Source organism: Pongo abelii, chromosome 2 (genome assembly GCF_028885655.2).
Source record: "Pongo abelii isolate AG06213 chromosome 2, NHGRI_mPonAbe1-v2.0_pri, whole genome shotgun sequence".
Classification (NCBI taxonomy): Eukaryota; Metazoa; Chordata; class Mammalia; order Primates; family Hominidae; genus Pongo; species Pongo abelii.
Window position 1 is genome coordinate 122,005,466 of NC_085928.1, and position 11,360 is coordinate 122,016,825.

General features: G+C 39.5%; 1 pseudogene; it reads left to right on the top strand.

Moving 5' to 3' along the window:
• Window positions 1-324: 324 nt before the first annotated feature.
• On the top strand, window positions 325-10,059 carry LOC100448869 (immunoglobulin-binding protein 1-like; annotated as a pseudogene).
• Window positions 10,060-11,360: the final 1,301 nt, after the last annotated feature.

Genomic DNA, 11,360 nt, shown 5'->3' on the forward strand with positions numbered 1-11,360 from the left:
GAATATTGTGTTTTCATTTTTATTCAACTCAAAGTATTTTCTAATTTCACCAGTGATTTCTCTTTTGACCCTTTAGTTATTTATGAGTGTACTGTTTCATTTTCACATACTTGCAAATTCTCCAGATTTCCTTCTGTTATTGAATTTAATTTTATTCCATTGTGATTGAAGAAGATAATTTGAATGATTTCAATCCATTTAAAATTTTAACATTTTTGATATTTGGGAGGCTGAGGAAGGAGAATCACTTGAGCCCAGGGGTTAAGCGCAGCATGGGCAAAATAGTGCGATCTGTGTCTCTTAAAAAGAAAATACACCCTCCCTCCCCAAGATGGCTGCTGAAGGTGAGTTACTGTTGCCGCGGCTCCGCTTGCTGCTCGAAACAGGCGAACAGCTTCTGGAGGAAGTAGAAATAGCAGCTGAAACCACCGGTTACCAGATAGTCCCGGAGAAGGTGTTCAAGGGCCTGGGCCTCCTTGAGAAGGCTCCCGAAATGTTATCGCAGCTCGACTTGTTCAATTGAAATGAAGATTTGGAAGAGATTGCTTTCACCGAGCTGAAGTACCTGTTGGTGCCAGCGTTTCAAGGAGCCCTCACCATGAAACAAGTCAGCCGTAGCAAGCGTCTAGGCGATTTGCAGCGGGCTCGAGAACATTTTATAAACTACTTAACTCAGTGCCATTTACTATCACGTTGCAGAGTTTGAGCTGCCCGAAACCAAGAACAACTCAGCTGAAAATCACACTGCTAATTCCTCCATGGCTTATCCTAGCCTCGTTGCTATGGCATCTCAAAGACAGGCTGAAATAGAGAGATACAAGCAGAAGAAGGAGTTCGACAATAGGTTGTCTGCAATGAAATCTGCTGTGGAAAGTGGTCAAGCAGATGATGAGCATGTTTGTGAATATTATCTTCTTCACCTTCAGAGGTGGATTGATACCAGTTTAGAAGAGATTGAGAGCACTGACCAGGAAATAAAGATCCCGAGAGAGACTCTTGAAGACAGTCATCAGCTTCTAACTCATCTCTCCAGGAGAGGCCTCCAGTGAAATCCTTCATTCTCACGCGGAACACAGCCCAAGCCAAATTATTTGGAGCTAGTTATCCAAGTCTGGCAACTATGACGGTGAGTGACTGGTATGAACAACATCGGAAATATGGAGCATTGCCAGATCAGGGAATAGCCACGGCAACACCAGAGGAATTCAGAAAAGCAGCTCAGCAACAGAAGTATCAAGAAGTAAAGGAGGGAGAGGATGATGAACACTCTACAGAGTTCGGGAGTGGGATAACTGGAAGGACACCCAATCTAGGGGCTATGGCAACCGACAGAACATGGGCTGATCTTCCCACAACACGACAGGACTGCAGGGTGCACACCTCCCCCGCCAAGGAAAACCATGCAGTCTTCCCCTCCCTGGGCTCCCGCTTCAGCTGTGTACAACGAAGGCAAAGATGCTAAATATTGCTTTGCATTCAATGAAGTGTCAAGTGATTAAGTAAGTGCGTATTTGTACCCTAGATGATGTGAGCCAGCAATCTTGTTTTGGCATCATCATTCTCATCATGCTGTATTCCAGTTTCTTAAATGGAGAGAAAAGAGCGCTGAGAAATGGCTCTGTTTAATCAATGGCTGTCTGAATTCTCTGAAAAAATAATAAAAGTCCCTTCTATTAAAAAAAAAGAAAATACAGTGATAGATCTTGATATGCATTTTATGGCCTAACATAAGTTCTGTCCTAGAGAGTGGCCTATATATACTTGAGAAAAATGTATATTCTGTTGTTGTTGGGAGGAGTGTTCTACAGATGTCTATTAGACCTAGTTGGTTTATAGTATTATTCAAGTATTCTTTTTTCTTGTTGATCTTCCGTCTAGTTGTTTTATCCATTACTGAATGTGAGGTATTGAAGTCTCCAACTCTTATTGTTGAATTGTCTATTTTTCCTTTAATTCTGTCGGTTTTTGTTTCATTTACTTTTTGGCTCTGTTATTAGGTTAATATATGTTTATAACTGTTACATTTTCTTGAGGACTGACTCTTTTATCATTAGAAAATGGCCTCTGTCTCTAGTAACAATTTTTTGTCTTAAGTCCATTTTGTCTTATATTAATACAGCCATTTTAGCTCTCTTTTGGTTACTTTTTGCATGGTATATCTTTTCCCATCCTTTTGCTTTTAAGCTCTTTATATCTTGAACCTAAAGTGTGTCTCTTGTAGAATGAAATAATGGCATTTGCAGCAACCTGGATGGAATTGGAGACCATTATTCTAAGTGAAGTAACTCAGGAATGGAAAACCAAACATCGTACGTTCTCACTCATAAGTGGTAGCTAAGCTATGAGGATGCAAAGGCATAAGAATGATACAATAGACTTTGGGAACTTGGGGGAAAGGGGGGTAGGGATGAGGGATAAAAGACTACATGTTGGGTATAGTGTACACTGCTCAGGTGACGGGTGCACCAAAATCTCAGAAATCACCACTAAAGAACTTATTCATGTAACCAAATACTGCCTGTTCCCAAAAAAACCTATTGAAATAAAATAATAATAACAATAACAATAATAATAAAAATAAAGTGTGTCACTTGTAGACACAATATAGTTGGATCATGTTTTTCATCAATTTTGCCAATCTCTGCCTTTAATTGGAGTGTTTAAACTATTTACACTTAATGTAATTATGAATAAGAGGCTTTATAATTGCCATTTTCCTGTTTTTTCCTATATTGTTAAATATGTTTTACTGTACCATTTTTATTCCCTTCTAATTTATTTTAGGATTCTTTGAGTTATTTTGTGATTGCCTTAGAGATTACAATTAACATCTAAACTTAAAACAATTTAGTTTGTATTAATACCAGCTTAATTTCAATAGTATACACAAACTTTTTTCCTATATGGCTCATTCCTTCCCCCCCCCCCCTTGTTCTATTATTGACATAAAAGTTATATCTTTGTACATTATATACCCATTGACATAGATTTGTAAGTATTGTTTTATGCAGTTATCTTTTAAATCACATAGGAGAAAAGGAACATTTCAAACAAAAATTACCTTTATACTGTTTTTTGTATTTACTTATGTAGTTACCATTACCAGTGGTATTTCTTTATTTCTTCATGTGGGGAGAGAATCTGTAAACAGGGCTAGTTAAAATGTCTTAAAGCTCATTTTTTTTTTTTTAACCACGATTCAGCCAATTTCTTCAAGAAATGCCTTTTGGATTGTTGCAAGCCTTTGATTAATATCCAGTATTCTGAAAAAGTTGATTTTGACTATTTTTGTCAGTGTTTTTATTACTGTTATAGAGGAGTAGATTTTTGGAGATCCTTATTCTGGTGTTCCCACTCCAGTGCCCACCTAAATGTTCTATATTTCCCTTTTTTTCTGGCAGCTATGTGGCTGTGTGACTGAGTTTGGTCAATTAGTTATAAAATATATTATGTGGCAGCTTCTTGGAAAACCACCTTATCACAGATGTGGTGACTCACACCTGTAATCTCAGCACTTTGGGAGGCTGAACTGGGAGAATCACGTGAGTCCAGGAGTTTAAGATCAGCCTGGGAAATATAGCTAGACTCTATTTCTATTATTTATTTATTTACTTATTTATTTAGAGACAAGGTCTCACTCTGTCACCCAGGCTGACGTGCACTGATGTGATCACAGCTCCCTATAGCCTCCTGGGCTCAAGCAATCCTCCAATCTCAGCCTCTCAAGTAGCTGGGACCACAGGTGTGCTTTGCCAGGCCCAGCTAATTTTTAAATTTTTTGTAGACAGGTTCACACTATGTTGCCCAGGCTGGTCTTGAAATCCCAGGCTCAAGTGATCCTCCTGCTTTGGCCTCCTAAAGTGCTGAGATTACAGGCATGAGCCACTGTACCCAGCCTATACATTTTTTAAAATTAAAGAAAAAAGTAAAAAAGAAAACCACTTTAAAAGGACATGTTCTTTGTGCCTTGCTTGCCTCTTTTCATCAATCTGCTACTTGGAATGTGAATGTAATGACTAGAGTTCTGGCAGATATCTTAGACCATGAGGATGGGGGTTATACCTTAAGAATGATGGAGTGAAGATCTGGAAGTTGATGGATTATGATGGATTTGGAACCACGGTACAAGCGCTAGATAGCCAGTGGCCAGACATTTTATATTAGAGAAATATCCGTTATTTGATGTTATTTTGGATATTTTTTCTGGGTAATTGTAGCTGAAATTAATTTTGACTCATAAAGTAGCTATTACTGGACTTTAGGAGTATTCATGATTTTTATCTATTTCTCTTCTTTTTCTTTTCTTTCTTTTTCTTTTTTTAGTCTTGCTCCTGTAGCCCAGGCTGGAGTGCAACGGCATGACCTCTGCTCACTGCCACCTCCACCTCCCAGGTTCAGGCGATTTTCCTGCCTCAATCTCCCGAGTAGCTGGTAGCAGGTGCCTGCCACCATGCCTGGCTAATCTTTTTTGTATTTTTAGTAGAGACGGAGGTTTCACCACGTTGGCCAGGCTGGTCTCGAACTCCTGACCTCAGGTGATCCACCTGCCTCAGCCTCCCAAAGTGCTAGGATTACAGGTGTGAGCCACCGTGACCAGCCAATTTTTATCTATTTCTTTATATTTTTTGTATTACCTAGTTTTCCCATAATTAGTATCTGTTACTTTTTTAGTCAGAACAAAAAGTATTTCCATGTAAATAAATGCATATTATAATATTAATGTATATACAAAAACATACATATATGTATTTAATGTATAAAATATATATACATGTATGTATAATATGTCATATTGGTATATGTATTTATATATTTATTCACACAAAAATACACACACATACATATATTTCCATCGTTTTATGTTTTAGAAGATTGAAAACTGTCTTCTATTAGTTGGTTGTATATCAGATGGATGCATTTCCAAAATAACTGGAACACAGTCACAACAATCAAGCAAATCAACAATTCAATCTCAAAACTTTGTTTCGGTTGCTATGATGGGGAGAGACAAAGATAAACAAGAGCTGATGGTAGAAATCACAGTGTTTGGGAGATGAGATGAATGGAGATTTGGGAAAGGCATGCTATTGAAATAAGAAACATTGACACAAGTCAGTAAAGCAACATCTGCAAACCTTCCCCTCTACCTTTTCTGGAGGGACACAACCCACACAGATCCAGGGACTCTAATGTTATTTCAGTGTTCCTGTAATATTTACAATAGTGCCTTTAGTAGTTTTCTCTGACTACTACATGATTACAACCAGGTAAGCCAGTTCTGCAGCCAAAACCATTTGGGAGGAGGCAGCCTGGAGATATCTTGGAAAAGAAATAAATATGACTCATTTATAAAAGTTAGATGACTGCCATACTTGGCTCTGGGTAAAATATAGGAGAATATGGTTTAGGTGAGATTAAAAACAGAAGATCAGAATAAGCACTTCTTTAATCTGTTTTTGAGAATAAGAATTTTAAGCCTCTCCCTGGAGCTTTCTACTTAGAATACTGAATTGCTCATGTTCTCTTTTCCCAGTATTTTATTTTTTATTTTATTTATTTATTTGTTTGAGATGGAGTCTCACTCTGTTGCCCCAGGTGGAGTGCAGTGACAAAATCTCCGCTCACTGCAAGCTCCGCCTCCCAGGTTCACGCAATTCTCCTGCCTCAGCCTCCAAGTAGCTGGGACTCCAGGCGCCTGCCACCACGCCCGGCTAATTTTTTGTATTTTTAGTAGAGACAGAGTTTCACCGTGTTAACCAGGATGGTCTCGATCTCGTGATCCTCCCGCCTCAGCCTCCCAAAGTGCTGGTATTACAGACGTGAGTCACCGCACCTGGCCCCAGTATTTTATTTTTATTAGCTATATATGCATACATTTTAAAAAACAAAATATTAAAAAGTTCAAAATCACCTCTCCTTTGCTCTCCGGTCCTACACTCTAGAAGCAACTACATTCAATACTCTTATTTGTTTATTCTTTTATTGGTTGCATATTTCTAAATAATATGCTTATTGTGTTAATTTCTGATTGATCATATTTAGACATTGTTTATAGCTTTCTGAATCAGTCAGCTTCAAGTCAGAAAACTAAAACCCTTAGCAAATTTAGTAGAGAAAATTTAATACACTTATAAAGGGGTTGGAACTTCAGTTCTTTTCTTTTCTTTTTTTTTTTTGAGACAGAGTCTTACTCTGTCTCCCAGGCTGGAGTGCAGTGGCACGAGCTCGGCTCACTGCAACCTCTGCCTCCCAGGTTCAGGCGATTCTCCTGCCTCAGCCTCCCGAGCAGGTGGGATTATAAGTGCACGCCACCACGCCCGGCTAATTTTTGTATTTTTAGTAGAGATGGGTTACATCTCAACACGGTCACCATGTTGGCCAGGCTGGTCTCAAACTCCTGACTCAAATGATCCATCCACCTTGGCCACCCAAAGTGCTGGGATTACAGGTGTGAGCCACCACGCCTGGCTGAGCCTTCAGTTCTTAATTAGGGATGATTTTGCCCCCTAGGGAACATTTGGCAATTTCTGGAGACATTTTTGTTGTCACAGCTGGGTGGTGACTACTGGTATCTAGTGGATAGAGTCTCTCAAGGAATGCTGCAACTCATTTTATAATACACAGGACAATCCCCCCAAACAAAGAGCCATCCAGACCAAAATGTCAATAGTGTTGAGGTTGAGAAATGTGGCTTAGAAAACCTGGAAGGATAATTAGGGGAAGCGGAGGTACCCTTAACTTAAGCAACTGCAGGAAACAATCATTATTATCTCCAGAGCCAGAGGGGCTCTATCTAAGGCAGAAAGAGTGGAAAGGAGAAATATCCTGGTGTCTCCTTCACTGCCATCCTCCAATCCCTGGCTACCACTTCCTGTTGGCTGAACTCAGCCAAAACAGTCATCAAGATCTTGGAAGCATAGTTTACAGAAGTAGCCTGTGCAATATGAGCCTGGGAAGGGGAAAGGCAGGAAATGAATTTAAGAACAAATAGGCAAATACCCAGCACATCCTCCCATTATGGATGACGAGGATCAAATTCTATTCAATAGCTTTCCCTTTATGTATATATTTTATATTAATCATAATATAATGAGTAATGTTGCTTGTTTATGTCGTAAATGTTGTTAATTGTAGTTACATTTTCTTTCTTGTACAACTTTTTGTTTTTTTGCAGAGTTAACAACCTTTTATTTGTTTGTTTTATTTTCTGTGCATGTATCACTAATTATTCCCAAATTGCCCATTAGGTCTATAAGAGTTTTTCAATATTTTTTTTCTGGTTCATTTCTTCAAATGCATTAGAAAGTATATTAGTTTAATTTTTTTCAGTGCCCTCCTTCCTAGAACCCTCTCTCCTTTAGCCATTGTTCATTGAAAATGTCCATAAGTTTCCACATCTTTTTTTGTTTAACCCATTTATAATTTAGGGGAAAAAAAAGTGCAGCTTGCTGCCAGTGCAGGGTTCTTGGGGCAAATAGGAAATGGTTAAAGAAAATTTACCTCTTTATACTCTCTATTGGCATTTCTTTGTTAATCACATCATTTTCCACAATGAAACAGCCGCACAATAAATAATCCATCTCTTTCCTTTATTCTGTCCCAGAATTAGTGGTAGTCCCAGGGTCCTATGGTAATCATGGGATGTGGCAGTTCATAGAGGGGAAGTCTGGATTTAGCAAATTAAATTCAGGTACCTTGCCTTTATTATTATAATTGTAGTCAATAATGTCAGTGCACCACCCTCATCCCCTTTACTAGGCTGGCATCCCCAGCCCCAGCTACTATAAGCATTGCCTGCTAATGGCACAAACATACGCTTTTCTCTAGAAATGCTTGGGAGGTTATATTTTCTATCAGGGCATCATGCACTCAATGACTGACTGATATGGGGACAGGGAGATAAACAAATGTTGAGCCCTTTCCTTAAAGACGACGACTCTGTGATGTAATTCACACCGTCCATGGGATCAGGCTGAAATTAGACTTCAGCTGAAACCCTATCATTGTTTAACCTCTGCCCCTGCTCTATCGTTTACCTTCTTACAGGTTTCTACTGAAAGTACATCTTCAATATGTCTCTAGTACAAGAATCCCTGCCTCGGTTTCTTCTTCTGGGAACTCAACTTAGACAGTGATGAACATTTGATATTTTTGGCCTTCATTCCCTCTTCCTAATAGAACCAGAGTTTCTTTTTTCTTTTTTCTTTGTTTAGACAGAGTCTTGCTCTGTTGCCAGGCTAGAGTTCAATGGTGCAATCTCGGCTTACTGCAACTTCTGCCTCCTGGGTTCAAGCGATTCTCCTGCCTCAGCCTCCCCAGTAACTGGGACTACAGGTGTGCGCCACCATGCCCGGCTAATTTTTTGTATTTTTTTAGTAGAGATGGGGTTTCACCATGTTGGCCAGTATGGTTTCGATCTCCTGACCTCGTGATCTGCCCACCTCGGCCTCCCAAAATGCTGGGATTACAGGCATGAGCCACCGCACCTGGCCCCAGAGTTTCTTTTTTGGGAAATCTGCTTCCTTTCCCTCTTTGTGGACAGTCTTGTTGTGTCCTCTTTTGTGGACAGTCTTGTTGTGACTGTAAATCTAGGTACTCGCCCTTCCATCTAGAAGCTGAAGGAGTTACTGTGTGTTCCTTCCACAGGACTCTTCTTCTTATTGCCCTAGTACAGCAGGCCCAGACACATAATCTCAACTCAGCCAATTCGACACTCTATCCTGGGATTATGAGTTTTGAATGAGTAATACAAAGACAGAATAGACTGTTGAAATTGACTTATCTCAGCACAGGCTACTTCTGGACCCTTCTGTTGTTCTTGCCCATTTCCAAGTTATTTGGAGGGCCTTTTGTGAGTGCCCCAAATCTTTTGGTAAATTCTCTTTTGTGTAAGTTCTCTCAACTTGAGTTCTCTTGCTTATAATAAAAAGAATCATAAATAATGCAGTTATCTAACCTTTTTTGGTCTATATGCAGAATGAAAAAATCTGGAACCAGATCACTAATTCAGAAGATGGGAGACTCAGGACTTCTAATCTTGAAAAGGAAAAGCCTACCTGGATAGCCCTCCTTGCTTCAATGAAGAGGTAGGAGTTTGCAAAGCTCCTCTCACCTGGTTAAATTATACTTTGATCTTTTGTGAGATGCTGAACCAGATTCTTCTCTTAAAAAGCTGGTGTCTGTAGGCATGGGCAAGGACTTCATGTCTAAAACACCAAAAGCAATGGCCACAAAAGCCAAAATTGACAAACGGGATCTAATTAAACTAAAGAGCTTCTGCACAGCAAAAGAAACTACCATCAGAGTGAACAGGCAACCTACAAAATGGGAGAAAATTTTCGCAACCTACTCATCTGACAAAGGGCTAATATCCAGAATCTACAATGAACTCCAACAAATTTACAAGAAAAAAACAAACAACCCCATCAAAAAGTGGGTGAAGGACATGAACAGACACTTCTCAAAAGAAGACATTTATGCAGCCAAAAAACACATGAAAAAATGCTCACCATCACTGGCCATCAGAGAAATGCAAATCAAAACCACAATGAGATACCATCTCACACCAGTTACAATGGCAATCATTAAAAAGTCAGGAAACAACAGGTGCTGGAGAGGATGTGGAGAAATAGGAACACTTTTACACTGTTGGTGGGACTGTAATCTAGTTCAACCCTTGTGGAAGTCAGTGTGGCGATTCCTCAGGGATCTAGAACTAGAAATTCCATTCGACCCAGCCATCCCATTACTGGGTATATACCCAAAGGACTATAAATCATGCTGCTATAAAGACACATGCACATGTATGTTTATTGTGGCATTATTCACAATAGCAAAGACTTGGAACCAACCCAAATGTCCAACAATGATAGACTGGATTAAGAAAATGTGGCACATATACACCATGGAATACTATGCAGCCATAAAAAATGATGAGTTCATGTCCTTTGTAGGGACATGGATGAAATTGGAAATCATCATTCTCAGTAAACTATCACAAGAACAAAAAACCAAACACTGCATATTCTCACTCATAGGTGGGAATTGAACAATGAGAACACATGGCCACAGGAAGGGGAACATCACACTTCGGAGACTGTTGTCGGGTGGGGGGAGGGGGGAGGGATAGCACTGGGAGCTATACCTAATGCTAGATGACGAGTTAGTGGGTGCAGCGCACCAGCATGGCACATGTATACATATGTAACTTACCTGCACATTGCGCACATGTACCATAAAACCTAAAGTATAATAATAATAATAATAATAATAATAAATAAAAAAATAAAAAATAAAAATAAAAAAAAAAGCTGGTGTCTGGCTTTTGGTCTCAAAACATACATCTCCATCTGAAACCTCCTCTCAGCTGGGATTTTTTCTTTTCTTATATGTTCACACACCAGCCCTGAAAATAGAGTGATTCAACTGCATGCAGACAGCTGCACTTACTAATAAAAATATCTTCTGAAAGAAAATAGTCTTTTTTCTGAGTGGAATTTTACTCCAGAAATTGTTCAGTTTTGGATTGTAGGGAAGGAAATGAGCTCAACACAAAAACCAAAATAGACACACATGATTGCAGAGGATCTAAAGACAACCTCCTGGTTTGAGTTGCCAGGCAACTGTCTCTCCAAAGATGCTGTCATTTTAATTTTATAGAATAATTAGGTACCCAAATTTCTGATTCAAGATGTCTTGGGATAATAATGAATTCATCTTTTATGATTTTTTAAAAGTATAAGCAGAAACCTCTTTCTTGCTTGGAGTACATGATTTACTGTTGGTTTGTTCCCCCTTGCCCCACAGTATCTTTGTTATGTCTCTTCAAAACAATAAAGTTTTCATTTCTTTGGGATGTTCTTGCTGGATCCTGCTGAGAATGGGGATGGATGAAAGAATGCTTAGGGTGTTGATTTCTAGCAGCTTCAGATTCTGATCCTATGGTTATTAAGATGTTTTATCCACAGGGAGTGAAAGAAAAATATTCCACATAAACATCAATATTCCACTTAAAACACCAGTCATGGGAAACTCGGCCTTATGATTAGAAACAAGGTCACTGCACCTAAGTAAACAAAATATTAGGCCAGGCGCGTAATCCCAGCCTGTAATCCCAGCACATTGGGAGGCGGAGGCAGGCAGATCACTTGAAGTCAGGGGTTCAAAACCAGCCTGGCCAACATGGCGAAACCCCGTCTCTACTAAAACTACAAAAATTAGCCGGGAGTGGTGGTGCTCACTTGTAATCCCAGCTAATCTGGAGGCTGAGGCAGGAGAATCACTTGAACCTGGGAAGGAGAGGTTGCAGTGAGTGAGATTGCGCCACTGCACTCCAGCCTGGGCGACAAAGCAAAACTCCG